Genomic DNA, 6317 nt, shown 5'->3' on the forward strand with positions numbered 1-6317 from the left:
TTTTTAATGCTGAGGAACACGAGTGGCTTTTCTTTTTCCATCTATTATCACCTTGCCCGAGACTCATTGACTGACATCTGGATTCAGCATGCACATATCTCTCAGGCCTCCGTTTCATTTTAAACCCTTAAAAGTCTTGGCTTCCTTAGTTTGTCCAAATATGGTCAATTTCTTCATACTTGTGTGTTCTAGCTCCAATCCAGAGAAACACAAAAGCCCAAGGAATCTTCAAAGGCGGGGAGGGTCACAGACCCGGGGAGGCAGAGACCTCTGGTTTAGATACTCTCGGGCTGTGCATCTGGGGAGTTGGGGGGAAGCAAAAACATTAAGATGGTTTTTAAATTTGACCCTTTGTCAGTGTGCATAATGGCACCCTCAAATGTAATACTTAATAGCACTCAATTAAGATTTTCTATTGCTGACACAAGGAGAATGCTTTCAAACTGTGAGTAAGGCTGAGCAATTCAAACAGGAGCGTGAGCCCGTGGAGTTCAAGGTTGGCTTATACTGTGGCTGTTCAAGGTTGGCTCAAGGTTGATTCACCATGATGCAGATTCTGCATAATTCTTCTCCAGTGTCTTGCTCCCAATAAGCTTTGTACTGCTACGCCTTATAATAATTTTATGGAACAATTAGAGCTATAGCTTTTCTTATTCACGTGCAGATGGACATAGAGGAAGGAGCTCCACGTAGCTCTCAAAAGTGTGAGAAAGATCTTTCCCAAGAAAAATTTGTCACAATTCCCCTTCCTATTCTGGCTACAAAAAATTCCCCACGTGTGCCTCTTCTTTCTATTGGCACTGCCTCTAGACGATGTAGAAATAAGATTGGATAGTACAAAGACATTTTGTTCTTTTCATATGTGATTTTAGTGATGAATCAGAAGGGTGCACACTTAATGTTAGGACTCTATAATGTCTATCGCCAGTTTTGAAATCACGCTATACCTCTTTGAATTCAGCAGGGTATTCTATCATCTTTGTGTTGATGATCAAGCTTGGATTATTTGGACCATTGGAGACAAACTCTCCTACTTTTACCAGGAGCCCATGAACAGCAAGAAATGCCAATGTTTAGGATAACACTCTGTTCCATAGAGTTTCTTTTGTCGTCTGAGAATATATGGTTCCCAGTGTTGTTCGTAAATTGGATATTCCTTGGAAATGAATGACTCTACAGGAGAGGCACATTTGTAAATTAGGAACGCATTCAAATAAGAGATGGAAGTCCCATACCTACCAGGTTATCCTTACTTCCACCCCATCTACACACCCAGACTTTCTTTTTCAGAGAAGTTTAATTTTTGTGTGAGTGCTTATCATTTTGGGGTCCAATGAGAAAAGACATTGCCTGGCCATAAGGCAAATGGTGAAATTAAATAATTGACAATGACATTCCCCAAATCTTGACTAACACATTGGACTCGGTATAACCCAGACTAATAAAATCTTGTCAGGCTTCTTGAAAGGGAATCCTCACACATTCAGGGGCACAACATGAAGATGTCAAAATCTAGACAATTCCTTTTAACTTGGATAATCCCAGAGTGTTGCATCCCTCGTGGACGTTCTCACATATAAAAGTGGGATCAAAATCCAGGCTGTCACGATGTTGCAGATTTCATATGAGAAACACATAAAGTATTCATCAGAGTGCCACAGTTTATTGTTCAAAAAGAAGTATATTTCTATGTGCCAATTTTGGATACCACAGAATATGAATGAAAACTACAGATTGGATCCATTTTGATCTGCCTGTGCTTTGTCATGTGTTTCTGAGTCATATTTTACAGCTGCTCTTTTTACCTTTGGAATTACTGTCTGATGATTTCTAAATATATACATTCATTCCTCACTTAACATCACTGATGGGTTCTTGGATACCATGAGCAAAATATTGTATAATATAAACAGATCCTTGAAAAATATCATTTCAATCAATGTCAACAATGATTCATTTTTTCTTTTCATCTTTATAACAAAACGAAAACAAGATGATGTTATATGAGAACCTGTTATAATTTGAAACTGAAGTCCCACTGAAGACAGAAAATTTTCTAAGTAAATACTCCAGAATTGCACATAAATGACATGCAGCATTACATCACCCTCCATTCATTTTGACTTGCGATACAGTTGTGGGTATCATGTTGCAGCTCAACAGAAAACCCCACATGCCATGTTTATCAACACAAATCCTGCATCTGGAGGAGGTTTACCTGCCAAGAGAGAATCACTTGGTTGCATCTGTTGTTGATCTGTTTTTGCCAAGAGCATTTCACAGAGGACTTGTGTGACACCATATACAGATTATAGATGTGCTAGCTAGATGCAGACATGGTCATAATGTCAATCTTGATTCATCAATTGGGTTGAATCCTCTGCCCCCTCATCCTGTTTGGTACTCTGTTTATTTCTATGGATTGGGCTAGACATCCTTCCTTCTCAGTACTGCTGTCATGGTCCTGCAGTTAGAATTGAAAATTGCAGGGTATTGGCCTAGGATATTGGCCTTGGGTGTGTGATTTTTGTTACTGTATTGGTTGAAGCTTCATCATCAATCTGTATGAGTGGAGTCCAAGAGCTAGTGGAGTGTGGTGACCCAAAAACCCATTCTACAGAGTGGTGATTGGTGACAAGGGGGTAAGGAGGTTGTTGACAGTAGAGTTCCAAAGGTATAAGCCTTCTGAAATGCAGTTGCTTGAGCCAAAGGACAAATGTACAATCACCTTCATGTCAAGCTTGACTCCACTGGCAGTGCTCTTCCAGAAACCCCAGATTCTAACTGACCCTTTAGCCGTTCACCTGAGGTTCAGGTATGAGCAGTGTGTGGACTTAGGTCACAGGCTAATAACATGGGATGTTGCATTCCGCGTAGTAGGCAGACTGTCCAGAAATCTGTTGAGTACAGATTGGGGGAGGGCTAGTGTTTTTCAGCAGAGCTGAAACATAGTCAAAATCAACCATAGATGCGCTCATTGTTTTTCACCAGTCCCACAGACAGAGCTATTTCCCGGAGGCATATGTTTCCTTAGCTACGGTGAGCTAAGTGAGGTGTGGGAAGCCCAAAGAGTCTCAGTGTGGGAAGGATGGGTGTTTTTCGGACCACTGAAGCTAGTGCGAGCAGCTGTGATACCATCTGCTCCCAGCTAGTCCTGCAGACCAAGCATTATCTGGGAAACACACACTCCCTCAGTTACACGAGGCTATTGGGCCTCAGGAAGCCAAAGAAACTGGGCATGGGAGGGAGGTGTTTTGTGACCACCACAGGTGGCTGAAATTATCCCTAGTCCTCCCAGCATCAGCTCCCCAACAATCCCGCTGAGTTCTCTCCAGGAGATGTGAGCTTCCTTGGCTACGGTAGGTTAACAAGCCGCCAGAAGCCCATAGACTCAGGCCGTGCCCAAATATTAGTCCTGGCAGGACTGTGTCTCAGGTTCCTACCTTTTCTGATCATCGCTCTCTCCTCCTTATGGAGATGACAGTCGTCAAGTCCTCAGTTGTCTTATAAATGCAGTTGCTCCAAAGCAGATACAGAGAAAGAGCTGATACCAGGGTCCTGGTGGTTTGTCATCTTGTGTGTCAATCCTGGGCTATCTGCAAATCCCTGGCAAACTCGTTCAATGTAGTGTTGTTGTCAATCAAAAAATAGAAGGCTCTAACTAACCATATTATTGGGCAAGAATAAACAATTTGGATAAGAGCAATAGAAAATGATTTTTGTCCTAATCCAGTTTTTAATCTGTGTGCAATCATCCTGTGTAACATATTAGGGAATCCATTTGGATGTCAAAATTTTAAGATAAAGATTTATGGATGGCTTTATAATTTCATTAACCTCACTCATAAGGGAGGAGCCTATGCACCTTCCACAGGTCCTGTTTCCAGGACCATCAGGCTTGTTTTAGGTTCTCAACATATGCATTTTAGAAGAAAAAAACATTCAGATCACAATGAAGGATAATATACATAACCTAGTGAGGGATTATCCTAAGAATTCAAGTTTCATAGAACGTTTGAACATTAGTCAATGAAATTCACATACTAGAAAATGAAATAAGTAGAACCACAATATGATTTATCTATCACAATCTCATTATATGCAAAAAAGCTATTTTTTGAGAAAATTTAGCCTGATTATTGATGAAAATTGTCAACTTTGTAAAAACATAAGGAAATTTCCTCTTGATAAACAGAATCTACAAATAACCTATCTTCTACATTACACCTAATGGGAAAAGAAAGAACAATTTTCTCCCAACCTCAAACAAGTCGAGGGTGCCCATTCTCAACACGTCTGTTTCATATTTACTTTAGGTTCCAGAAAGAGCAATGAAAGCAAATAAAAAACATCCAGGTTGGAAAAGAAGAAAATTGTGTTTATTCACAGGGGTCAGATTACCTATGTTAGAACATAATTGAAACTACAAAATAATGCTAAATTAGTGAGTTTAGAAAAGTTTCTTGATCCAAGTGCAACACACAAACATAATTTGTATTTGTATAGATGGGCAAATATCTATTATAATATGAAATTTAAAATTATATAAAAATTATATTTATCTATGTATAAATTGATAATGTGCAAGTCTAATAAATTGAAAAGCACAAAATAATGCTAAGATTAAAGAAGGCAAAAATATAGGCATATGTAGTGTGCTTGTTTTGGTAGGTTCATATTTTTAAGACGTCATTTCTTTCCAAGTTTATACATACATTCAATGCATTTCTAATCATAATCACGAAAGTCATTTTTTTGGGTAGAAATTAAGTCATTTGCTAAATTAATATAGAAGTGCAAACAACTAGATTAAAAATCTATTTTAAAATAACAATAAACTGGGAAGATTAATAGCAAATTCAAGTCTTATTGTAAGACTAGACAATCATGATAGTGTGGTAATTTCATAAAGATAGACAAACAGCTTGATGTAATATAATGGGAAGTCCAGAAATAGATACACACAATTGACACTTGATCAAAATGCATAGTCAAATCAGTAGGAAAAGAAAATCTTTTCAAGCATGGTCTTGAAAAGTTAATATATGCATGTGTAGAAAAATTTAACTTCGATTTATAACTCATCGTTATGGACAACTAAAAACTCAAAATGCATAACAGACCAAATAAAGAAATGAGTTACAGAAGAAAGTATAACAGAAATCTTTGTGACCTTGTATTATGCAAAGCTATCTTTGATATCAAAGGACACCAGAACATAATTCAGAACAGAGAAATAAATGATACATTGGACTTTATGGCTGTTAGGAATTTCTGCTCTTTAAAAAACACTGTCAAGAGAATGGAAAACAAAGCACATACTAAGACTGTGCAATGGAAAATGATGTATCTGCTAGAGGACTCTTCACATCTGGAACATATAAAGAAATAATAACAAACCAAATAATTTTAAAATATAAGAAAAATATCTGACCTGAAATTTCACCAAAGAAGGTGTATGGATTTTGATTAACATGTAAAAACGTTTAACATCTACTCAACAATTAGAAAGATGGATTCAAAGTACAGATGGAAACAAGTACACACCTGCTGGAATAGGTCAAGTTTGAAATGTCTGACTATATAAAGATGGGGCAGAACGAGAACTCTTACAAACTTGGATTAGATCAAAGGAATGAACATGAGAGGAAGGTTGGACTTTAAAGTTGATTTTCTCTCTCTGTTTTGGAGGGAATGGGAAGAAAATAAAAATTAAAGAAGTAGAAGGACAAAGAAAGGATAGAACATGCAGAATTCATTGGTCTACTTTGTGCAGTTTCTGTGCACACCTCAGAGAACCGTTGGGGGGACTCAGCACATAACTGCATTCACAGACCGTCACACACACACGCACACGTGCACGCACACACACACACACACACACACAGAAAAGAGAACTTACTCATTAGGTGTCCCTTGGCTTGTTTTGAGCAGAAAATATAATTGCTTTATGTCTGGTTGTACATTCAAGGAGGAGAGAGGGAGGAACCCATGCAGTACCAGGTCCCCACCCTTGTAGACACTGGACTTCAGGATTGTAGAGCAGTGAGTAGCATCCACATTGCACAGAATAGGTAAAGACTGCAGGAGCAGGTACAGAGAAATCAGAGAGGATGCCAAGGCAAAGTCTGTCATCCTGTCACAGATTCCTGCATTTGTGTAGAGTCAAGGAGATGTTGGAGCTGGAGGACACTGTAGGCTGAAACCTTAGTAGGGTTTTTTTCTCCCTGTGTGGGATGCAGCATAAACCCACTATTCTACCCACTATTAGTGGGGTGTGAACCAATCTTGTGTAAGATGGGCACAGCTAGAGCTGC

This window comes from Talpa europaea (genome assembly GCF_964194135.1).
Source record: "Talpa europaea genome assembly, chromosome: 12".
In the NCBI taxonomy this organism is placed as follows: domain Eukaryota; kingdom Metazoa; phylum Chordata; class Mammalia; order Eulipotyphla; family Talpidae; genus Talpa; species Talpa europaea.